The following is a 27,249-nucleotide window of genomic DNA, read 5'->3' as shown; positions in this document are numbered from 1 at the left end:
AAAAATGTGAAAAATATATGACATAGGTAAAGATATGACAACAATCTCCCATTCCCCCTATGGAACGCGATGGTAAACGGAGAGATACAACGTATAAACCAACGCTGGCTGCTGCTTTTAGATCCCATCATTTGGCTCCATTCATTCATATTTTTTCTTAAGGAGGCCCGTGACATTTATGGCAGGAAGAGGGCCTTCCAAGGGTTTGAGGACATGGCAGCAATGCTGGGGCCAGGACAGGGACTGGAACTGGGCCCCTGGGAATTGTTATGACGCGCTGAAGCCAGGAGCCTCTTTCCTGACACTCAGACACACACACACACACACACACACACACACACACACACACACACACACACACACACACACACACACACACACACACACACACACACACACACACACACACACAGATACACACACATACAAACAGACACAAGCACGAAGGAGCGCATAGATGCACGCACACATGCACAAAATACACACACACAAACACACGCACCACCCACACCGTCTCCCTGCCAATCACAGTGGGTTTCCTCCAGACCATGAGGACCCACAGTCATTCCAGACAAACAAAACAAGTCACAGCTATAGTGGGGTTAAACACATCCTCAACATACAACATGGCGTTTGGCAAACACTGTCACACTATACAATATCTCCCTCTGTGAATATATATATATGCTAAATCCTAAAGCCTACTTTTAGCCTCCATTTGATAGAAAATGGGACGTGTCATAGATGACTTACACTTGTGGTACAGTAGTGTTCCATAGACTATAATGACGCAGAGAACATCCAATCATCCCACCACTGATTTGGGTTCTCTTTTAATGACGGTTGGCCGTCGCTGCAACCAACCGCGTGACCCCCACAGAGAGTGCACTGACAGGGCAGAGGTCAGAGGTACTTCCACATTGACAATAGCACAGCAGAGCTAGCTAACCACACACCAGACAACCCCACTTCTGCTACCTCTTCCAGGACAAAAGGTCTCATTCACAGTCACGCTCTCATACCTACTTTCACTTCTATCAGTTTTACTCTGCACAACGTTTTTACATTAGCAGATGTAGACACTTTTTGTTTTAGTGTTCTCTTTGCAAAAATAAAGTATGACCTTTGGTTGACATTACTGCAGTCTTTAATGGAACCCATGTTGTCCACTGGTCTCATAATCAGTGACAATTGTTAACCATACTACTTCATGACCAAGAACCAATCCACATCCTCACAAAATGTTATCTTTTAAAAAAGGGTATAGTAGTGAGTCATATCTTGGCTTTCCATCAGACAAACAGACTATGAATACAACCTTGGGGTTCAGAAGAGGCTGAGATCACTGATGGAAAACTGATGATGGAGCAAAATGACTAGCGTTTGATCCTCGTTATTAAACCTTTATCACAGGATACATTAATGCACTCACACCCAAATAAAATCTCTTAACAAATGTGCTTTCATGAGAGAAAGCATCATTGTTTCTGTGTGTGTGTGTCAGGTGAAGTGAAACTGGTCACAGAGACAACTACACTGCACCACAAAAGCCAACAGCTAAAGGTCTTGATCCTTGGGTCAGCTGAGAAGCCTTGTGTGTGGGACTGAAACAGCAACAGCATGCGAGAAGAAAAAAGCCCCTGGCCTCTCCGCTGGTCGCTGGCTGCCTGTGTGGCTTCCCCCTCGGTCTCTGCTTCCTTGTCAGCAGGGGAAGTGTGATGGTGCCAGGGTGCAGTAGTTTATGAGCTGGTCTCAACCAAACTCACCACATTCCCACCGGCTGAAGGCATGAGGACGTGACTCTGGCCATGCTGCAAGAACAGCCAGACCACAGGTCACGCGCAGTCGCTCGCACACACACACACAAACACACACACCCAAACAAACCCACACAGCCATTTCCTTATACATTTGGCACACTGGGTGACACATATACATACATTAACTTATACCTTAAATGATTCTCTACATACCTCATATCAAACATGAAGAATCCTTTATTTCAACATATTCAAAGCCAAATGAGTGGAGCCATTAGATCACTCAACAACTACCTCAATGAGTGGAGCCTTTAGATCACTCAACAACTACCTCAATGAGTGGAGTCATTAGATCACTCAACAACTACCTCAATGAGTGGAGTCATTAGATCACTCAACAACTACCTCAATGAGTGGAGCCATTAGATCACTCAACAACTACCTCAATGAGTGGAGTCATTAGATCACTCAACAACTACCTCAATGAGTGGAGTCATTAGATCACTCAACAACTACCTCAATGAGTGGAGCCATTAGATCACTCAACAACTACCTCAATGAGTGGAGCCATTAGATCACTCAACAACTACCTCAATGAGTGGAGCCATTAGATCACTCAACAACTACCTCAATGAGTGGAGCCATTATATCACTCAACAACTACCTCAATGAGTGGAGTCATTAGATCACTCAACAACTACCTCAATGAGTGGAGCCATTAGATCACTCAACAACTACCTCAATGAGTGGAGCCATTAGATCACTCAACAACTACCTCAATGAGTGGAGTCATTAGATCACTCAACAACTACCTCAATGAGTGGAGTCATTAGATCACTCAACAACTACCTCAATGAGTGGAGCCATTAGATCACTCAACAACTACCTCAATGAGTGGAGCCATTAGATCACTCAACAACTACCTCAATGAGTGGAGTCATTAGATCACTCAACAACTACCTCAATGAGTGGAGCCATTAGATCACTCAACAACTACCTCAATGAGTGGAGCCATTAGATCACTCAACAACTACCTCAATGAGTGGAGCCATTAGATCACTCAACAACTACCTCAATGAGTGGAGCCATTAGATCACTCAACAACTACCTCAATGAGTGGAGCCATTAGATCACTCAACAACTACCTATCTCTTTGCCTCTCCCCACCAAACCCATTCCAACTGGTCTGGCACAGTATCGGACACCGGCTCAGTAGAGGACACCGGCTCAGTATCGGACACCAGCTCAATAGAGGAAACCGACTCAGTAAGAGGACACCAGCTCAGTAAGAGGACATTGGCTCAGTAAGAGGACACCGGCTCAGTAGAGGACACCGGCTCAGTATTGGACACCGACTCAGTAAGAGGACACCGACTCAGTAAGAGGACACCGACTCAGTAAGAGGACACCGGCTCAGTAAGAGGACATTGGCTCAGTAAGAGGACACCGGCTCAATAGAGGACACCGGCTCAGTAGAGGACACTGGCTCAGTAGAGGACACTGGGTGTGTATCCCAAATGACATACTATGCCCTATATAGTGCATTTCTTTCAACCAGAGTCCTATGGGTCTTGGGCAAAAGTAGAGCACTATAAAGGTAATGGCCGATCATATATGGCTCACAGACAAGAGGTGCTTTTTTGAAAGCGTAATATTTGGAAGAAAGAGACACGTTTTTTAAGAAAATTGCTTTTCCAATGTGCCCCACGGTACCACCCTGATCATCAATGACTGTACATGATGCCAAAAGTAACTGGTGATTCAAATGATTTCATGGTTTCCTAATTTCAATACTAGGGAAAATAGGAGAGCTTGAGAGACACCATAAAGATATGCACTCCTATAAAGGGTGTGTTGGCATATCCTTCCAGTGAGGTTGTGAGGTTGACCAGAGAGTGATTACACACCCAGGACTGGTGGTGTGGTGAGAGCTGTGCGGCAGCAGCCAACAAGCCTGCCAGCGGTGGTTTGGATCATAACACTAAATTATCTCCTATCACAGCCATATCTGATGTTCCCATAGCAATTATGCTATCTATCCACTATCTTAAAGAGAACTGTCACTAAAGGAATGTGCTACAAATATGGATTCCATTTCAACAAGTGGGCAAATACAGTACAATGATTCACAGACAAAATGAGGATGTTTTTAACCCCCACAGAACATTTAGGCCCTGTTACATTTCATATTTGTCGCCAGTGTTAGAATCATAAGACCAAATCATAAGACAGTGGTTCGTTGGTGTTGGGGGTGTTTGTTTTTAGTCCCTTGAGTGAAGATAGAACATTAGCTTTTGAATCTGTAGGAGCCCACATTATCAGGAAAGGTGTTATGTTGTGTAGCAACCGCAGTCAGTCCATAGTGAAGTGTAAGGACACATCCTGCCCTCCTCTCCATGTAGATCCAAGTTCCTGGCCTTAAGCTATCTAAGTCAAGCTAGAGATGACTCCTGGCTAGAGATGACTCCTGGCTAGAGATGACTCCTGGCTAGAGATGACTCCTGGCTAGAGATGACTCCTGGCTAGAGATGACTCCTGGTTGGATGCTTCTAGAGGAGAGGAAGAAGAAATCATATTAATAATTAAAGCAAGCCCCGGTCAAGGAATCTTTTTGAATTAGTTTGCTTTGCGAGAATGTCAAAGTATATGTTCCTACAGTGTAAACATTTCCTTCAGGCCTAGACTGACATCTAATGGTGAAATCAGTAAACCTCTCTTCAAAAAGAGGAATATGAGCCAAGGGAATACACAAAGTACTGTTAAAAATAGCAATCTTTAACAAAGTTAAAACACTGATACAAAATGTTCTCCTAAATCAATGTAATACATCTGATAGGAAGAAGTTGTCTAAATTTGTGACTAGATCCTCAGTAGGTACAGAAGTCTATATCGGATGGTTGTCAAATAAAACCAGATGTACCACTGAGATCAATCTGATCAATCTGACCCCCCTTAAAGAGGACTTATACATACAGTGCCTTTCAAAAGTATTCATCCCCCTTGGTGTTTTTCCTATTTCGTTGCAATACAGCCTGTAATTTAAATATATTTTTTATTTTGGATTTCATGTAATGGACATACACAAAATAGTCCAAATTGGTGAAGTGAAATTGTCAATCTGCAGTTAATAGTAATCATAAGAACCCATCTATCCCAAAGATCAGGCCATTTAGACACACATACAGTACATACATATACAGTGGGGCAAAAAAGTATTTAGTCAGCCACCAGTTCTCCCACTTAAAAATGTTCTCCCACTTTTCATTATAGGTACACTTCAACTATGACAGACAAAATGAAAAAAAAAAAACAGAAAATCACATTGTAGGATTTTTAATTAATTAATTAATTTGCAAATTATGGTGGAAAATAAGTATTTGGTCACCTACAAACAAGCAAGATTTCTGGCTCTCACAGACCTGTAACTTCTTCTTTAAGAAGCTCCTCTGTCCTCCACTCGTTACATGTATTAATGGCACCTGTTTGAACTTGTTATCAGTATAAAAGACACCTGTCCACAAACCTCAAACAGTCACACTCCAAACTCCACTATGGCCAAGACCAAAGAGCTGTCAAAGGACACCAGAAACAAAATTGTAGACCTGCACCAGGCTGGGAAGACTGAATCTGCAATAGGTAAGCAGCTTGGTTTGAAGAAATCAACTGTGGGAGCAATTATTAGGAAATGGAAGACATACAAGACCACTGATAATCTCCCTCGATCTGGGGCTCCATGCAAGATCTCACCCCGTGGGTCAAAATGATGTGTGTATGTATGTACTGTATGTGTGTATGTAGGTATACAGTGGGGCAAAAAAGTATTTAGTCAGCCACCAAGTTCTCCCACTTAAAAAGATGAGAGAGGCCTGTAATTTTCATCATAGGTACACTTCAACTATGACAGACAAAATTAGAAAAAGAAATCCAGAAAATCACATTGTAGGATTTTTTATGAATTTATTTGCAAATTATGGTGGAAAATAAGCATTTGGTCAATAACAAAAGTTTATCTCAATACTTTGTTATATACCCTTTGTTGGCAATGACAGAGGTCAAATGTTTTTTGTAAGTCTTCACAAGGTTTTCACACACTGTTGCTGGTATTTTGGCCCATTCCTCCATGCAGATCTCCTCTAGAGCAGTGATGTTTTGGGGCTGTTGCTGGGCAACACGGACTTTCAACTCCCTCCAAAGATTTTCTCTGGGGTTGAGATCTGGAGACTGGCTAGGCCACACCAGGACCTTGAAATGCTTCTTACGAAGCCACTCCTTCGTTGCACGGGCGGTGTGTTTGGGATCATTGTTAAAAGACCCAGCCACGTTTCATCTTCAATGCCCTTGCTGATGGAAGGAGGTTTTCACTCAAAATCTCACGATACATGGCCCCATTCATTGTTTCCTTTACACGGATCAGTCGTCCTGGTCCCTTTGCAGAAAAACAGCCCCAAAGCATGATGTTTCCACACCCATGCTTCACAGTAGGTATGGTGTTCTTTGGATGCAACTCAGCATTCTTTGTCCTCCAAACACGATGAGTTGAGTTTTTACCAAAAAGTTATATTTTGGTTTCATCTGACCATATGACATTCTCCCAATCTTCTTCTGGATCATCCAAATGCTCTCTAGCAAACTTCAGACGGGCCTGGACATGTACTGGCTTAAGCAGGGGGACACGTTTGGCACTGCAGGATTTGAGTCCCTGGCGGCGTAGTGTGTTACTGATGGTAGACTTTGTTACTTTGGTCCCAGCTCTCTGCAGGTCATTCACTAGGTCCCCCCGTGTGGTTCTGTGATTTTTGCTCACTGTTCTTGTGATCATTTAGACCCAATACTTATTTTCCACCATAATTTGCAAATTAATTAATTAATTAAAAATCCTACAATGTGATTTTCTGGATTTTTTTTTTCATTTTGTCTGTCATAGTTGAAGTGTACCTATGATGAAAATTACAGGCCTCTCTCATCTTTTTAAGTGGGAGAACTTGCACAATTGGTGGCTGACTAAATACTTTTTTGCCCCACTGTATACCTACATACACACATACAGTACATGCATACAGTACACACATACATACCTACCTTCATATTGACATGCATACATACCTACATACACACACACATACAGTACATACATACATACCTACCTACATACACACATACAGTACATACATATATACCTACATACACACACATACAGTACATACATACAGTGCATACATACCTACATACACACATACAGTACACACACACATACATACCTACCTACATACTGACATGCACATATACCTACATACACACATACAGTACATACATACATACCTACATACAGTTCACACACACATACATACCTACCTACATACACACGTACATACACACACATGCACAGTACAGTACATACATACATACACACATACATACAGTACATACATACCTACCTACCTACCTACCTACCTATGTCCCTACCTACCTACCTACACACATACATACATACATACCTTCCTACCTCCATATCGACATGCATACATACCTACATACACACATACAGTACATACATACATACATACCTACCTACCTACCAAAATGCATACATACCTACATACATACTGGCATACCTACAAGGCAACATACAACATAACTACATACTTACATGCATACAGTACATACATACATACATACATGCATACATACATACCTACCTACATATATACAGCAGGTAGACGTGTTAAAGAGAGAGAGATCGCAAAGCTTTATAAAAACCAACACCTTTCTCTTTCAAGGTTAGCCAGGGAAGATAATACAATGATGTGTGAGCATGTGCTTGTGCATGTGGGGAAGGGAGAAGGGAGGGGGGTGACTCATCAAGATGAGTCATGTGCTGTGCTGGGTCACAGAGGTCCAACTTATAGGAGAGGAGGAAGTGATGAGTGACAAAGGAACATTGGATGAGAATGGCCTGAATAGCTTACAAGGGCATAACATCTGGTTATATTATGCAGATCCAGGAGAAATTCATCAGGGATTCAGCAGCGAATCAAATTGAATTTCATAACTCTAAGGCTTGTAATATTTGTTTCTTACCAGCAGGTGCCCTCATACATATCATTTGGTATTTCTGAGAGGAACCCAAAATGATTTCACCTCAGGAACTGAAACTGGGGACCGTGACAAGTGAAAGCAAAATGTCTGAGGTCACTTACATTACAGTTTTATAGAAACATGTGTTTATGTTCTGAGGTCACTTACATTACAGTTTTATAGAAAAATGTGTTTATGTTCTGAGGCGCTGTGTTTGTGGACAGTGACATTTATGGGTCGATGGAAACAATTAAATACATTTTCATCGAAGCATTTCATAAACACACTACACTCCTGCCTTTCACTCAGAGCTTTCAATCCCTCCACTTTCTCTCCCTCCCATCTCTCTTTCCCCTGGAGAATAGGTGCAGATGAAAGGCTGACCTATTTCCTTGATGCCAGTGTTCTCACTTTCCATCTCCCTGATCTCTCCCTCTCCACCCTCTACCCATCACACACTTCCTCCATCTCCCTCTCCACCCTCTCCCCATCACACACTTTCTCCATCTCCATCTCCCTCTCCCTCCATCTCCCTCTCCCCATCACACACTTTCTCCATCTCCATCTCCCTCTCCCCATCACACACTTCCTCTCCACCCTCTCCCCATCACACACTTCCTCTCCACCCTCTCCACATCACACACTTCCTCCATCTCCCTCTCCACCCTCTCCCCATCACACACTTCCTCCATCTCCCACTCCACCCTCTCCCCATCACACACTTCCTTCATCTCCCTCTCCACCCTCTCCCCATCACACACTTCCTTCATCTCCCTCTCCACCCTCTCCCCATCACACACTTCCTCCATCTCCCTCTCCACATCACACACTTCCTCCATCTCCCTCTCCACATCACACACTTCCTCCATCTCCCTCTCCCCATCACACACTTCCTTCATCTCCCTCTCCACCCTCTCCCCATCACACACTTCCTTCATCTCCCTCTCCACCCTCTCCCCATCACACACTTCCTCCATCTCCCTCTCCACATCACACACTTCCTCCATCTCCCTCTCCACATCACACACTTCCTCCATCTCCCTCTCCACATCACACACTTCCTCCATCTCCCTCATCTCTCCCTCACCCATCACACACTTCCTCCATCTCCCTCATCTCTCCCTCTCCACCCTCTCCCCATCACACACTTCCTCCATCTCCCTCATCTCTCCCTCTCCATCACACACTTCCCCCATCTCCCTCATCTCTCCCTCTCCACCCTCTCTCCATCACACACTCCCTCATCTCTCCTTCTCCACCCTCTCTCCATCACACACTCCCTCCATCTTAAGCCATAAACTCAGTCTCTCATATTCTTGACAGGAAACACATCTGAAATATCAGATATGCAGACAAGAGAAATGAGAAAATGTGATGAGACATTTTCTAATTATTGAAGATCAGAGAGCATCGCTACATGGTTTTAAAACTATTAGTTGCTAGGCAATAATTTGTCATCAGCTGAGTCAGACTTGGTGACTACTTTCTCCAAATTTAACTTTGTCTCATCATGAGTCAGTGGAAGGAAGGAGTCTATACCCTTAGCAAAGGTGTTTATGTCTTACATTAATGACAAACACACCTACACAGTTTGTCATTGGTAACTGTCTATGTTAGCTATATGACTCAGTGACAGGAGTTAGCAACATGAAGGTACAGTACAGCAGCATTCTAATCTACCCCGTGTGGGATACTGACGAGTAGTGCGGCGATGATGACTAGCTACACTGACTATGGTGTTTCTCTCAACTCTCCTCACCGGTGCCAAGGAATGGGCAGTCAGTCAGTCACGTCTTGAAGATCATGGCTGCCTGATTTCTGGTGCTCCCGAGTAGGACAGCGGTCTAAGGCACTACATCTCAGTGCTAGAGGCGTCACTACAGATCCTGGTTCGATTCCAGGCTGTATCACAACTGGCCGTGATTGGGAGTCCCATAGGGAGACGCACAAGTGGAGTGGAGAGGGTGGCAGAGAGGAGAGGAGCTATGGGGAGGAGAGAAGCTGAGGAGTAGAGAGGGTGGCAGAGAGGAGAGGGAGGCAGATAGGAGCTAAAGAGAGGGAGGCAGAGGAGCTAAAGAGAGGGAGGCAGAGGAGCTAAAGAGAGGGAGGCAGAGGAGCTGAAGAGAGGAGAAGGAAGCAAAGAAGAGCTGAGGAGAGGAGAGGGAGACAGACAGGAGCTGAGGAGAGGAGAGGGAGACAGACAGGAGCTGAGGAGAGGAGAGGGTGGCAGAAAGGGGCTGAGGAGGGGAGAGGGAGACAGACAGCGGCTGAGGAGAGGAGAGGGAGACAGACAGGAGCTGAGGAGAGGAGAGGGTGGCAGAAAGGGGCTGAGGAGAGGAGAGGGAGACAGACAGGAGCTGAGGAGAGGGAGACAGACAGGAGCTGAGGAGAGGAGAGGGAGACAGACAGGAGCTGAGGAGAGGAGAGGGAGACAGACAGGAGCTGAGGAGAGGAGAGGGAGACAGACAGGAGCTGAGGAGAGGAGAGGGAGACAGACAGGAGCTGAGGAGAGGAGAGGGAGACAGACAGGAGCTGAGGAGAGGAGAGGGTGGCAGAAAGGGGCTGAGGAGAAGGAGGAGACAGAGAGGAGAGGGAGGCAGAGAGGAGCTAAGTAGAGGAGGTTATAAATGAATAGTTTATATTTTCTCTCATTAGTATCGATAGTACCGTACAAACAACAACATACAGATGTACATAAACATCCACAACATCACCCCTACCCAGAACCACCTGCTCACACCCCCATCTCCATCTCCTGGCTGCGCATGACTCCAGCACTATCATTAAGTTTGCTGACGACACAACATTGGTTAGCCTGATCACCGATGTCGATGAGACAGCCTATAAGGAGGAGATCAGTGACCTGGCAGTGTGGTGCCAGGATAATATCCACTCCCTTAAAGTCAGCAAGGCAAAGGAGCTGATCGTGGACCACAGGAAACGGAGGGCCGATCATGCCCTCCATCCACATCCACGGGCTGTAGTGGAGCTACAAGTTCCTCGGTGTCCACATCATTAAGGAATGATCGTGGTCAACACACACCAACACAGTCATGAAGAGAGCATGACAATGCCTCTTCCCCCTCAAGAGACTGAAAGGATTTGTCATGGGCCCTCAGATCCTCATAAAGTTCTACAGCTGCACCATTGAGAGCATCCTGACTGGCTGCATCCAAAAGCAAGGCGCTACAGAGGGTAGTGTGTACGACCCAGTACATCACTGGGGCCGAGCTCCCTGCCATCCAGGACCTCTATATCAGGCTGTGTCAGAGGAAGGTCCGAAAAAGACTCCAGCCACCCAAGTCATAGTCTGTTCTTTCTGCTACTGCACGACAAGCGGAACGGGTGCACCAAGTCTGGAACCATCAGGAACCATCTGGAACCACCAAGCCATAAGACTGCTAAATAGTTAATCAAACCCGAAATATCTGCATTATTGGGAAGGGCCCGTAAAGTAAGCATTTCACTGTTAGTCTACACCTGTTGTTTACCAAGCATGACAAGTAAAATAAAACATCTACTCATTCATACAGTATATATATTGGCTCTCTTTTGTTGTGCTGCTCTGCAGATAGAGGGGAACAATGGTCAATGTAATATATATATATATATATATATATTTTACTTTTACCCCCTTTTCTCCCCAATCGGTAGTTACAGTCTTGTCTCATTGCTGCAACTCCCGTACGGACTCTGGAGAGGCGAAGGTCGAGAGCCATGCATCCTCCGATACATAGCTTCTTCTCGGGAGGCCCCCAATGCAGGTAAAGCCTATAGCTCCAGAGATTAGATGTGTATGTGTGTGTGTGTGTCAGAGTGTGTCACCATGAGAGTAGGGGCTACAAGATGGGTGTGTGCAAGAGAGAGAGGGAGAGAGAGAAATAAAGTGAGAGAAAGAGAGACAGAGAGAGAGCGATAGAGAGACAGAGAGAGATGGGATGAGGAGAAGCAATGCAGAATACTGATGTGTTCTTTTCTGTGAGAGTGAGGGGATGAGAGGTGGTGATGATGGGAGAGGGTGATGAGGGGAGGTGGGGATGGGAGGTGGTGATGAGGGGAGGTGGGGATGGGAGATGGTGATGGGAGGTGGTGATGAGGGGAGGTGGGGATGGGAGGTTGTGGTGATGAGGGGAGGTGGTGATGAGGGGAGGTGGGGATGGGAGGTGGTGATGGGAGATGGTGATGGGAGGTGGTGATGAGGGGAGGTGGGGATGGGAGGTGGTGGTGATGAGGGGAGGTGGGGATGGGAGGTGGTGATGAGGGGAGGTGGTGATGAGGGGAGGTGGTGATGATGGGAGGTGGTGATGAGGGGAGGTGGTGATGAGGGGATGAGGGGAGGTGGTTATGAGGGGAGGTGGGGATGGGAGGTGGTGATGAGGGGAGGTGGGGATGAGGGGAGGTGGGGATGAGGGGAGGTGGGGATGAGGGGATGAGGGGATGAGGGGATGAGGGGATGATGGGATGAGGGGAGGTGGGGATGGGAGGTGGTGATGAGGGGATGAGGGGAGGTGGGGATGAGGGGAGGTGGTGACGAGGGGAGGTGGTGACGAGGGGAGGTGGTGACGAGGGGAGGTGGTGACGAGGGGAGGTGGGGATGAGGGGAGGTGGGGATGGGAGGTGGTGATGAGGGGAGGTGGGGATGAGGGGATGATGGGAGGTGGGGATGAGGGGATGATGGGAGGTGGTGATGAGGGGAGGTGGGGATGGGAGGTGGTGATGAGGGGAGGTGGGGATGAGGGGAGGTGGTGATGAGGGGAGGTGGTGATGAGGGGTGGTGATGGGAGATGGTGATGGGAGGTGGTGATGAGGGGAGGTGGGGATGGGAGGTGGTGGTGATGAGGGGAGGTGGGGATGGGAGGTGGTGATGAGGGGAGGTGGGGATGGGAGGTGGTGACGAGGGGAGGTGGTGATGAGGGGAGGTGGTGATGATGGGAGGTGGTGATGAGGGGAGGTGGTGATGAGGGGATGAGGGGAGGTGGTTATGAGGGGAGGTGGGGATGGGAGGTGGTGGTGATGAGGGGAGGTGGGGATGGGAGGTGGTGATGAGGGGAGGTGGGGATGGGAGGTGGTGATGAGGGGAGGTGGTGATGAGGGGAGGTGGTGATGATGGGAGGTGGTGATGAGGGGAGGTGGTGATGAGGGGATGAGGGGAAGGTGGTTATGAGGGGAGGTGGGGATAGGAGGTGGTGATGAGGGGAGGTGGGGATGAGGGGAGGTGGGGATGGGAGGTGGTGGTGATGAGGGGAGGTGGTTATGAGGGGAGGTGGGGATGGGAGATGGTGATGAGAGGAGGTGGGGATGAGGGGAGGTGGGGATGGGAGGTGGTGATGAGGGGAGGGGGGGATGAGGGGAGGTGGGGATGGGAGGTGGTGATGAGGGGAGGGGGGGATGAGGGGATGAGGGGAGGGGGTTATGAGGGGAGGTGGGGATGGGAGGTGGGGATGAGGGGAGGTGGGGATGGGAGGTGGTGATGAGGGGAGGTGGGGATGAGGGGAGGTGGTGATGAGGGGAGGTGGGGATGGGAGATGGTGATGGGAGGTGGTGATGATGGGAGGTGGTGATGATGGGAGGTGGGGATGATGGGAGGTGGAGGGATGATGGGAGGTGGGGATGAGGGGAGGTGGGGATGATGGGAGGTGGTGATGAGGGGAGGGGGTGAGGGGAGGTGGGGATGAGGGGAGGTGGGGATGATGGGTGGTGGTGATGCGGGGAGGTGGTGATGAGGGGAGGTGGGGATGAGGGAGGTGGGGATGAGGGGAGGTGGTTATGCGGGGAGGTGGTGATGAGGTGAGGTGGGGATGAGGGGAGGTGGGGATGAGGGGAGGTGGGGATGAGGGGATGAGGGGATGAGGGGATGATGGGAGGTGGGGATGAGGGGAGGTGGGGAGGGGAGGTGGGGATGTGGGGATGAGGGGAGGTGGGGATGAGGGGAGGTGGTGACGAGGGGAGGTGGTGACGAGGGGAGGTGGGGATGAGGGGAGGTGGGGATGGGAGGTGGTGATGAGGGGAGGTGGGGATGATGGGAGGTGGGGAGGTGGGGATGATGGGAGGTGGGGATGAGGGGATGAGGGGAGGTGGTGATGAGGGGAGGTGGGGATGGGAGGTGGTGATGAGGGGAGGTGGGGATGAGGGGAGGTGGTGATGAGGGGAGGTGGGGATGAGGGGAGGTGGTGATGAGGGGAGGTGGGGATGAGGGGATGATGGGAGGTGGTGATGAGGGGAGGGGGGATGAGGGGATGATGGGAGGTGGTGATGAGGGGAGGTGGGGATGAGGGGAGGTGGTGATGAGGGGAGGTGGGGATGAGGGGATGATGGGAGGTGGGGATGATGGAGATGGGGATGGGAGGTGGTGATGAGGGGAGGTGGGGATGAGGGGATGATGGGAGGTGGTGCAGCAGGAGCTCTGTTGGTGAATGCTGAGCCCTGTGGGGTCTCCCCCACTGCAGATGATGTGCATGTAACCTGCAACAAGGAGGAATGAACAGAGCCATGCTGGGGGGAGAGAGAGAGAAAGAGAAGAAAAAGATTCACTAGTGATGTGGAAAGAAAATGACACAGGGGATGGGGTGGGTGCTCAATACGTACGGAAAGAACCCCAGAACATCAAAGTGGCTTTACCAATTCAATTCAATTGGCTTTATTGACATGGCAAGTTCATTATTACTTACATTGTCAAAGTATACATATTGAAAAATAAAATATTTAATACAAATATATATTTATATATATAATATATACATACATATTTATATATAAATAAATGGTGGGACCAACAGCAATAATAATAGTAGTAGTGAACATGGGATTACCATTAACAACAACTACAACAACAATATTAATGAGAACAACAATATATTAAAGCAATGGTAGTAGACCAGTGTCAACATGACTGAGAAGACACATGACATGGTAGTAGGCCAGTGTCAACATGACTGAGAAGACACATGACATGGTAGTAGACCAGTGTCAACATGACTGAGAAGACACATGACCTGGTAGTAGGCCAGTGTCAACATGACTGAGAAGACACATGACCTGGTAGTAGACCAGTGTCAACATGACTGAGAAGACATATGACCTGGTAGTAGACCAGTGTCAACATGACTGAGAAGACACATGACCTGGTAGTAAGCCAGTGTCAACATGACTGAGAAGACACATGACCTGGTAGTAGACCAGTGTCAACATGACTGAGAAGACACATGACATGGTAGTAGACCAGTGTCAACATGACTGAGAAGACACATTACATGGTAGTAGGCCAGTGTCAACATGACTGAGAAGACACATGACATGGTAGTAGGCCAGTGTCAACATGACTGAGAAGACACATGACATGGTAGTAGGCCAGTGTCAACATGACTGAGAAGACACATGACATGGTAGTAGACCAGTGTCAACATGACTGAGAAGACACATGACCTGGTAGTAGGCCAGTGTCAACATGACTGAGAAGACACATGACATGGTAGTAGACCAGTGTCAACATGACTGAGAAGACACATGACATGGTAGTAGGCCAGTGTCAACATGACTGAGAAGACACATGACCTGGTAGTAGGCCAGTGTCAACATGACTGAGAAGACACATGACATGGTAGTAGGCCAGTGTCAACATGACTGAGAAGACACATGACATGGTAGTAGGCCAGTGTCAACATGACTGAGAAGACACATGACATGGTAGTAGACCAGTGTCAACATGACTGAGAAGACACATGACCTGGTAGTAGGCCAGTGTCAACATGACTGAGAAGACACATGACCTGGTAGTAGACCAGTGTCAACATGACTGAGAAGACACATGACATGGTAGTAGACCAGTGTCAACATGACTGAGAAGACACATGACATGGTAGTAGACCAGTGTCAACATGACTGAGAAGACACATGACATGGCAGTAGACCAGTGTCAACATGACTGAGAAGACACATTACATGGTAGTAGGCCAGTGTCAACATGACTGAGAAGACACATGACATGGTAGTAGGCCAGTGTCAACATGACTGAGAAGACACATGACATGGTAGTAGGCCAGTGTCAACATGACTGAGAAGACACATGCCATGGTAGACCAGTGTCAACATGACTGAGAAGACACATGACCTGGTAGTAGGCCAGTGTCAACATGACTGAGAAGACACATGACATGGTAGTAGACCAGTGTCAACATGACTGAGAAGACACATGACATGGTAGTAGGCCAGTGTCAACATGACTGAGAAGACACATGACCTGGTAGTAGACCAGTGTCAACATGACTGAGAAGACACATGACCTGGTAGTAGGCCAGTGTCAAAATGACTGAGAAGACACATGACATGGTAGTAGACCAGTGTCAACATGACTGAGAAGACACATGACCTGGTAGTAGACCAGTGTCAACATGACTGAGAAGACACATGACCTGGTAGTAGGCCAGTGTCAACATGACTGAGAAGACACATGACATGGTAGTAGGCCAGTGTCAACATGACTGAGAAGAGACATGACATGGTAGTAGGCCAGTGTCAACATGACTGAGAAGACACATGACATGGTAGTAGGCCAGTGTCAACATGACTGAGAAGACACATGACCTGGCAGTAGACCAGTGTCAACATGACTGAGAAGACACATTACATGGTAGTAGACCAGTGTCGACATGACTGAGAAGACACATGACATGGTAGTAGACCAGTGTTGACATGACTGAGAAGACACATGACATGGTAGTAGACCAGTGTCGACATGACTGAGAAGACACATGACATGGTAGTAGGCCAGTGTCGACATGACTGAGAAGACACATGACCTGGTAGTAGGCCAGTGTCAACATGACTGAGAAGACACATGACATGGAAGTAGACCAGTGTCAACATGACTGAGAAGACACATTACATGGTAGTAGGCCAGTGTCAACATGACTGAGAAGACACATGACCTGGTAGTAGACCAGTGTCAACATGACTGAGAAGACACATGACATGGTAGTAGGCCAGTGTCAACATGACTGAGAAGACACATGACATGGTAGTAGGCCAGTGTCAACATGACTGAGAAGACACATGACATGGTAGTAGGCCAGTGTCAACATGACTGAGAAGACACATGACATGGTAGTAGACCAGTGTCAACGTGACTGAGAAGACACATGACATGGTCGTAGACCAGTGTCAACATGACTGAGAAGAGACATGACATGGTAGTAGGCCAGTGTCAACATGACTGAGAAGACACATGACATGGTAGTAGACCAGTGTCAACATGACTGAGAAGACACATGACCTGGTAGTAGGCCAGTGTCAACATGACTGAGAAGACACATGACATGGTAGTAGACCAGTGTCAACATGACTGAGAAGACACATGACATGGTAGTAGGCCAGTGTCAACATGACTGAGAAGACACATGACCTGGTAGTAGACCAGTGTCAACATGACTGAGAAGACACATGACCTGGTAGTAGGCCAGTGTCAACATGACTGAGAAGACACATGACATGGTAGTAGACCAGTGTCAACATGACTGAGAAGACACATGACCTGGTAGTAGACCAGTGTCAACATGACTGAGAAGACACATGACCTGGTAGTAGGCCAGTGTCAACATGACTGAGAAGACGCATGACATGGTAGTAGACCAGTGTCAACATGACTGAGAAGAGACATGACATGGTAGTAGGCCAGTGTCAACATGACTGAGAAGACACATGACATGGTAGTAGGCCAGTGTCAACATGACTGAGAAGACACATGACCTGGCAGTAGACCAGTGTCAACATGACTGAGAAGACACATTACATGGTAGTAGACCAGTGTCAACATGACTGAGAAGACACATGACATGGTAGTACACCAGTGTCAACATGACTGAGAAGACACATGACATGGTAGTAGGCCAGTGTCAACATGACTGAGAAGACACATGACATGGTAGTAGGCCAGTGTCAACATGACTGAGAAGACACATGACATGGTAGTAGACCAGTGTCAACATGACTGAGAAGACACATGACCTGGTAGTAGGCCAGTGTCCACATGACTGAGAAGACACATGACGTGGTAGTAGGCCAGTGTCAACATGACTGAGAAGACACATGACATGGTAGTAGACCAGTGTCAACATGACTGAGAAGACACATGACATGGTAGTAGGCCAGTGTCAACATGACTGAGAAGACACATGACCTGGTAGTAGACCAGTGTCAACATGACTGAGAAGACACATGACCTGGTAGTAGGCCAGTGTCAACATGACTGAGAAGACACATGACATGGTAGTAGACCAGTGTCAACATGACTGAGAAGACACATGACATGGTAGTACACCAGTGTCAACATGACTGAGAAGACACATGACATGGTAGTAGGCCAGTGTCAACATGACTGAGAAGACACATGACATGGTAGTAGGCCAGTGTCAACATGACTGAGAAGACACATGACATGGTAGTAGACCAGTGTCAACATGACTGAGAAGACACATGACCTGGTAGTAGGCCAGTGTCCACATGACTGAGAAGACACATGACGTGGTAGTAGGCCAGTGTCAACATGACTGAGAAGACACATGACATGGTAGTAGACCAGTGTCAACATGACTGAGAAGACACATGACATGGTAGTAGGCCAGTGTCAACATGACTGAGAAGACACATGACCTGGTAGTAGACCAGTGTCAACATGACTGAGAAGACACATGACCTGGTAGTAGGCCAGTGTCAACATGACTGAGAAGACACATGACATGGTAGTAGACCAGTGTCAACATGACTGAGAAGACACATGACCTGGTAGTAGACCAGTGTCAACATGACTGAGAAGACACATGACCTGGTAGTAGGCCAGTGTCAACATGACTGAGAAGACGCATGACATGGTAGTAGACCAGTGTCAACATGACTGAGAAGAGACATGACATGGTAGTAGGCCAGTGTCAACATGACTGAGAAGACACATGACATGGTAGTAGGGCAGTGTCAACATGACTGAGAAGACACATGACCTGGCAGTAGACCAGTGTCAACATGACTGAGAAGACACATTACATGGTAGTAGACCAGTGTCAACATGACTGAGAAGACACATGACATGGTAGTACACCAGTGTCAACATGACTGAGAAGACACATGACATGGTAGTAGACCAGTGTCAACATGACTGAGAAGACACATGACATGGTAGTAGGCCAGTGTCAACATGACTGAGAAGACACATGACCTGGTAGTAGGCCAGTGTCAACATGACTGAGAAGACACATGACATGGTAGTAGACCAGTGTCAACATGACTGAGAAGACACATGACCTGGTAGTAGGCCAGTGTCCACATGACTGAGAAGACACATGACATGGTAGTACACCAGTGTCAACATGACTGAGAAGACACATGACCTGGTAGTAGACCAGTGTCAACATGACTGAGAAGACACATGACATGGTAGTACACCAGTGTCAACATGACTGAGAAGACACATGACATGGTAGTAGACCAGTGTCAACATGACTGAGAAGACACATGACATGGTAGTAGGCCAGTGTCAACATGACTGAGAAGACACATGACCTGGTAGTAGGCCAGTGTCAACATGACTGAGAAGACACATGACCTGGTAGTAGGCCAGTGTCAACATGACTGAGAAGACACATGACATGGTAGTAGACCAGTGTCAACATGACTGAGAAGACACATGACCTGGTAGTAGGCCAGTGTCCACATGACTGAGAAGACACATGACGTGGTAGTAGGCCAGTGTCAACATGACTGAGAAGACACATGACCTGGTAGTAGGCCAGTGTCAACATGACTGAGAAGACACATGACATGGTAGTAGACCAGTGTCAACATGACTGAGAAGACACATGACCTGGTAGTAGACCAGTGTCAACATGACTGAGAAGACACATGACCTGGTAGTAGGCCAGTGTCAACATGACTGAGAAGACGCATGACATGGTAGTAGACCAGTGTCAACATGACTGAGAAGAGACATGACATGGTAGTAGGCCAGTGTCAACATGACTGAGAAGACACATGACATGGTAGTAGGCCAGTGTCAACATGACTGAGAAGACACATGACCTGGCAGTAGACCAGTGTCAACATGACTGAGAAGACACATTACATGGTAGTAGACCAGTGTCAACATGACTGAGAAGACACATGACATGGTAGTACACCAGTGTCAACATGACTGAGAAGACACATGACATGGTAGTAGGCCAGTGTCAACATGACTGAGAAGACACATGACATGGTAGTAGGCCAGTGTCAACATGACTGAGAAGACACATGACATGGTAGTAGACCAGTGTCAACATGACTGAGAAGACACATGACCTGGTAGTAGGCCAGTGTCCACATGACTGAGAAGACACATGACGTGGTAGTAGGCCAGTGTCAACATGACTGAGAAGACACATGACATGGTAGTAGACCAGTGTCAACATGACTGAGAAGACACATGACATGGTAGTAGGCCAGTGTCAACATGACTGAGAAGACACATGACCTGGTAGTAGACCAGTGTCAACATGACTGAGAAGACACATGACCTGGTAGTAGGCCAGTGTCAACATGACTGAGAAGACACATGACATGGTAGTAGACCAGTGTCAACATGACTGAGAAGACACATGACCTGGTAGTAGACCAGTGTCAACATGACTGAGAAGACACATGACCTGGTAGTAGGCCAGTGTCAACATGACTGAGAAGACGCATGACATGGTAGTAGACCAGTGTCAACATGACTGAGAAGAGACATGACATGGTAGTAGGCCAGTGTCAACATGACTGAGAAGACACATGACATGGTAGTAGGCCAGTGTCAACATGACTGAGAAGACACATGACCTGGCAGTAGACCAGTGTCAACATGACTGAGAAGACACATTACATGGTAGTAGACCAGTGTCAACATGACTGAGAAGACACATGACATGGTAGTACACCAGTGTCAACATGACTGAGAAGACACATGACATGGTAGTAGACCAGTGTCAACATGACTGAGAAGACACATGACATGGTAGTAGGCCAGTGTCAACATGACTGAGAAGACACATGACCTGGTAGTAGGCCAGTGTCAACATGACTGAGAAGACACATGACATGGTAGTAGACCAGTGTCAACATGACTGAGAAGACACATGACCTGGTAGTAGGCCAGTGTCCACATGACTGAGAAGACACATGACATGGTAGTACACCAGTGTCAACATGACTGAGAAGACACATGACCTGGTAGTAGACCAGTGTCAACATGACTGAGAAGACACATGACATGGTAGTACACCAGTGTCAACATGACTGAGAAGACACATGACATGGTAGTAGACCAGTGTCAACATGACTGAGAAGACACATGACATGGTAGTAGGCCAGTGTCAACATGACTGAGAAGACACATGACCTGGTAGTAGGCCAGTGTCAACATGACTGAGAAGACACATGACCTGGTAGTAGGCCAGTGTCAACATGACTGAGAAGACACATGACATGGTAGTAGACCAGTGTCAACATGACTGAGAAGACACATGACCTGGTAGTAGGCCAGTGTCCACATGACTGAGAAGACACATGACGTGGTAGTAGGCCAGTGTCAACATGACTGAGAAGACACATGACATGGTAGTAGGCCAGTGTCAACATGACTGAGAAGACACATGACCTGGTAGTAGGCCAGTGTCAACATGACTGAGAAGACACATGACGTGGTAGTAGGCCAGTGTCAACATGACTGAGAAGACACATGACGTGGTATGAAAGACAAAACAAAACGGGAAATATTATCGACATTACTTCGCACTTTTCACTGGCTGTCCCTCAGGTTGTGGCAGGACACATATTTGGCTGCCAAAACTTTACATTTTGGCTTTTCACCCAATAAATATTATTTTGTCTTAATCTTTTATAGTTTCAAATTCTTGGTATTGAATTATAATATGGGGAGAGAAATATTCTCTTAGGTCTGAGTATTTGTCACAGTATAATAGGAAATGCAGCTCTGTCTCTACCTCTCCCCTGGAGCAGAGTGAGCACATCCTGTCCTCTCTGGGCAGCCAGGTTTGTCTGTTTGTCTCTATAGCCAGACTGTGCTCACTGAGTCTGTACCTAGTCAATGTTTTCCTCAGTTTTCTATCAGTCACAGTGATCAGATAGTCTGCCACCATGTACTGTCTGTTTAGAGACAAATAGCATTGAAGTTTACTTAGATTTTTTGTTGTGTCTTTCCAATAGGTGATATATTTTTATTTTGATTTTGTGATGATTTGGTTGGGCCAGATTTTCTGAGTGCTGTCCTGAGCCTCTATGGGGTTGGTTTGGGTTGGTGAACTGAGCCTCAGAACCAGCTGGCTGAGGGGACTCATCTCTTGACATTGTAGATCTGTGTGAAGGAATGTTTTGGGGTCACTTGTTTTTTGGTGGATGTAAAATTTGATGTCTCTTTTTTCTATTCGAATGGGGGGGGGGTTGGCCCAGTTCCGATCTACATGCCTTATTTGGAGTCTTTCTTTGCACTTGCAATAGAGTTTTGCAAAACTCTGCATGCAGTACTTCGATTGTATGTTTGTCCCATTTGCTCAATTCATTGTTAGAGATTGGGCCCCATACTTCACTGTCATATAGAGCAATTGGTTCTATAACTGATTGAACATTTTTGAGCCAGATTCTAATTGTATTTTCGATTTTGATGTTCCTTTTAATGGCACAGAATGCTCTTCTTGCTTTGTCTCTCAGCTCATTCACAGCTATGTGAAAGCTACCTGTGTTGCTGATAGTTAGTCCTAGATATGTGTCGTTTTTGATATGTTCTAATAGAACTGTGTCCAAATAGAATGTATATTTGTCATCCTTATTTCCGGACCTTTTTTGAAATATCATTATATCTGTTTTTTTTAGGTTAACGGTCAGAGCCCAGGTCTGACAGAACCTGTGAAGACGATCTAGGTGCTGCTGTAACCCCTCTTTAGTGGGAGACAGCAGCACGAGGTCATCTGCGTACAGCAAACACTTAATTTCAGTGTTTTGGTGATACCAGGTACTGCCGATTCTTCTATGTAGATGTTCTATGTTTTTGCCGATTCATTAATGTAGATGTTAAATAGTGTTGGACTTATTGGGCAGCCCTGTTTCACTCCCAGTCCCTGAGAGAAGAAGTATGTTTGCTTGTTGCCAATGTTTAACCGCACATTTGTTTTTAGTGTACATTGATTTAATAAAATCATGTTTTCCCTCCAATACTACTTTATATTAGTTTATATAAAAAAAAGACCTTTTTGACAAATTTAATCAAATGCTTTCTTGAAATCTACAAAACACGAGTAGATTTAGCCTTCGTTTTGGTTTACTTGTTTATCAATTAGAGTGTGGAGGGTGTAAATGTGGTCTGTTGTATGATACTTTTTCAGAAATCCAATCTGGCTTCTGCTCAGGACGTTGTGTTCGTCAAGGAAATTATATAGTCTGCTATTTATAATACTGCAGAGAATTTTCCCCAAGTTGCTGTTAATGCAAATTCCTCTGTAATTATTTGGGTCAAATTTGTCTCCATTTTTATAGATTGGTGTGATCAATCCCTGGTTCCAAATATCGGGGAAAATACCTGCAGTGAGGATAATGTTGAAGAGTTTAGCCAATTTGAATTTGTGGTCTGTATATTTGATCATTTCATTTAAAATACCATCAGCACCACAGGCCTTTTTGGGTTGGAGAGTGCATAGTTTTTCCAATAATTCTTCTTCTGTAATTGGGGTATCCACAGTCTTTGACTGCTAATTCAAAGATTTGTAATGTTTCTTGTATATCTTTTTGTTCTGGGCTTTTTGTTATATTGCTGTAGAGGTTTGCAAAGTGATTTCTCCACATATCCCCATTTTGGATAGCCAATTCCTCATGATGAGGTTTGTTTAATTTATTCCAATTCTCCCAGAAGTGGTTTGATTATATGGATTCCACAATTCCATCCATCTGATTTCTAATGTGCTGTTCCTTTTTTGTTCTTAGGGTGTGTTTGTATTGCTTCAGTGTTACCCATGTTGAAGGCGTATATTATTGTTGTCTGGTTCTCTGTGTTTTTTGATTAGATATATTTCTCAATGACTTTCTTACATTTTTGAAATCATTATCAAACCATTTTTCATTATCTGTTAGCCAAGGAGGCTAATTTATCAAATATAAAGTTTATGTTCCAAACAGCCAAATTTACACCTTCATTGCTGAAGGAGAATGTTAAGGCTAAAAAGTTGTCCAGGAGAGATTGTATTTTTTGGCTACTAATTGCTTTTTGGTAGATGTCTGTACTGTTTGCACTCCGTCTATAGGCCTGTTTTGTACCATGTAATTTATTGGGCCGTGATGCTTCATGGTTGGGTTCTGCTATTCTCAGATACACTGTGACTTTACTATGGTCTGAGAGAGGTGTTAGTAGGCCCCTGCTTTTTCCAGTCTCTCTTCTCGTCCTCTTGGTTTTGACCCCTGCCTGTCCTGACCCTGTACCCGCCTGCCTGACCACTCTGCCTGTCCTGACCCTGTACCCGCCTGCCTGACCACTCTGCCTGTCCTGACCCTGTACCCGCCTGCCTGACCACTCTGCCTGTCCTGACCCTGTACCCGCCTGCCTGACCACTCTGCCTGTCCTGACCCTGTACCCGCCTGCCTGACCACGCTGCCTGTCCTGACCCTGTACCCGCCTGCCTGACCACTCTGCCTGTCCTGACCCTGTACCCGCCTGCCTGACCACTCTGCCTGTCCTGGCCCTGTACCCGCCTGCCTGACCACTGTGCCTGTCCTGACCCTGTACCCGCCTGCCTGACCACTCTGCCTGTCCTGACCCTGTACCCGCCTGCCTGACCACTCTGCCTGTCCTGACCCTGTACCCGCCTGCCTGACCACTCTGCCTGTCCTGACCCTGTACCCGCCTGCCTGAACACTCTGCCTGTCCTGACCCTAGACCCGCCTGCCTGACCACTCTGCCTGTCCTGACCCTGTACCCGCCTGCCTGACCACTCTGCCTGTCCTGACCCTGTACCCGCCTGCCTGACCACTCTGCCTGTCCTGACCCTGTACCCGCCTGCCTGAACACTCTGCCTGTCCTGACCCTAGACCCGCCTGCCTGACCACTCTGCCTGTCCTGACCCTGTATCCGCCTGCCTGAACACTCTGCCTGTCCTGACCCTGTACCCGCCTGCCTGACCACTCTGCCTGTCCTGACCCTGTATCCGCCTGCCTGACCACTCTGCCTGTCCTGACCCTAGACCCGCCTGCCTGACCACTCTGCCTGTCCTGACCCTGTACCCGCCTGCCTGACCACTCTGCCTGTCCCCTGACCCTGTACCCGCCTGCCTGACCACTCTGCCTGTCCCTGACCCTGTACCCGCCTGCCTGACCACTCTGCCTGTCCCTGACCCTGTACCCGCCTGCCTGACCACTCTGCCTGTCCCTGACCCTGTACCCGCCTGCCTGACCACTCTGCCTGTCCTGACCCTGTACCCGCCTGCCTGACCACTCTGCCTGTCCCTGACCCTGTCTGCCATCCTGAGCCTGCCTGCCATCCTGTGGCCTCTACTCTGGATTATCGACCCCTGCCTGCTTTGATCTGTCGTTTGCCTTCCCCTGTGGTTACAATAAACATTGTTACTTCACACAGTCTGCACTTGGGTCTTACCTTGATTCCTGATAGTGGAGGAGAGGTCCGGGGAAATTTCCAAGCCCACAGGAAGACGTCCCGGGGCAGGCAGAGCTGACGTCAGGCAATGAGTGTGGCAGGACGGACTCCAGCCCCCGATGGCACCAGTAGCCCAGTCAATGGAGGGATTGTGTCGCTGGAGCCAAGAGAATCCCAATACCATGGGAACCTGCGGAGACTCAACCAGTAGGAATTGGATCGTCTCGCTGTGTTTCCCCGACACTCGTAGGTTGACGGGGGTGGTCTGGTGGGTGACCCGGCCTATACAGAACCTGTCCAGCACTCTAAAATCCTTGGGAATGGAGAGGGGTTGAGTGGGGATGCCCAGCTCAGACGCTATTGTAACCTCCAGGCGAATCACATCGGCCCCCGAGTAGAGCACCTGGAGAGACTTGGACGAGTCACCCCACAGCAGGGTGGCATGGAGATGGGGGCAGTAGGGGGAGAAGAACAATTATCTTTCAGACCCACCAGTGTACTCACTCCAACGAAGGAGCTAGGTCTTCTGAAGGGACAGGTAAACACAAAATGACCGGCAGTACCGCAATACAGACAACTCTGGGTCTCAAGTCTGCATACTCATTTGGCTGGAGACAGCCCAGCCCTCCCGAGCTGCATTCGCTCAGGAAGAGGTGAATTGGTAGTCTCTGGAGACTCTTGGAGGGACTCGGGTAAGCTCGGATCCTCTCTGAGACGTAGACACCGGGGACTTCCGGAGTTCACCAGATGCCAGGTGGGATCCTTGAGTGAGCGATTGGGACCACAATCAGACCTCTTCTCCCTCCTACGTTCCCGTAGCCGTCCATCGATCCGGATGGTTAAGGCAATGAGTGAGTCGAGATCCTTCGGTAGTTCCCGGGCTGCCAGCTCATCCTTTATTTCCTCCGATAATTGGTGCAGGAATGTGTTGAGCCGCGCTTCCGAGTTCCAGGTACCCTCCGCTGCTAGCGTGCGAAACTCTAACGCATAGTCTGCCACACTGAGGGTGTCCTGCCAAAGCTTGAGTAACTTTTGGGTTCATAGTCTGCCACACTGAGGGTGTCCTGCCGAAGCTGGAGTAACTTCTGGGTGCATAGTCTGCTACACTGAGGGATTCTTGCCCGAAGCTGGAGTAACTTCTGGGTGCATAGTCTGCTACACTGAGGGATTCTTGCCCGAAGCTGGAGTAACATCTGGGTGCATAGTCTGCCACACTAAGGGTGTTCTGCCGAAGCTGGAGTAACTTCTGGGTTCATAGTCTGCCACACTGAGGGAGCCCTGCCGAAGCTGGAGTAACTTCTGGGTTCATAGTCTGCCACACTGAGAGAGCCCTGCCGAAGCTGGAGTAACTTCTGGGTTCATAGTCTGCCACACTGAGGGAGCCCTGCCGAAGCTGGAGTAACTTCTGGGTTCATAGTCTGCCACACTGAGGGAGCCCTGCCGAAGCTGGAGTAACTTCTGGGTGCATAGTCTGCTACACTGAGGGATTCTTGCCCGAAGCTGAAGTAACTTCTGGGTGCATAGTCTGCCACACTAAGGGTGTTCTGCCGAAGCTGGAGTAACTTCTGTGTTCATAGTCTGCCACACTGAGGGAGCCCTGCCGAAGCTGGAGTAACTTCTGGGTTCTAAGTCTGCCACACTGAGGGAGCCCTGCCGAAGCTGGAGTAACTTCTGGGTTCAGAGTCTGCCACACTGAGGGAGCCCTGCCGAAGCTGGAGTAACTTCTGGGTTCATAGTCTGCCACACTGAGAGAGCCCTGCTGAA

General features: G+C 47.6%; 1 long non-coding RNA gene across 10 annotated transcripts; it reads right to left on the bottom strand.

The window, feature by feature from the left end:
* Window positions 1-292: 292 nt before the first annotated feature.
* LOC127908690 (uncharacterized) lies at window positions 293-26,994 on the bottom strand. Of its 10 annotated transcripts, none has more exons than XR_008068063.1 (3): window positions 25,486-26,994; window positions 2,277-4,309; window positions 293-2,202 (listed from the first exon to the last, which is right to left on the bottom strand). It is a non-coding gene; the product is annotated as an uncharacterized LOC127908690 (long non-coding RNA). The 10 variants fall into 10 exon arrangements; XR_008068067.1 differs by having other exon boundaries at window positions 293-2,239; window positions 2,314-4,309; XR_008068059.1 differs by having other exon boundaries at window positions 293-2,387; window positions 2,425-4,309.
* Window positions 26,995-27,249: the final 255 nt, after the last annotated feature.

This window comes from Oncorhynchus keta, chromosome 18 (genome assembly GCF_023373465.1).
Source record: "Oncorhynchus keta strain PuntledgeMale-10-30-2019 chromosome 18, Oket_V2, whole genome shotgun sequence".
Lineage (NCBI taxonomy): Eukaryota > Metazoa > Chordata > Actinopteri > Salmoniformes > Salmonidae > Oncorhynchus > Oncorhynchus keta.
This window is presented reverse-complemented; position numbering and strand designations above follow the sequence as displayed.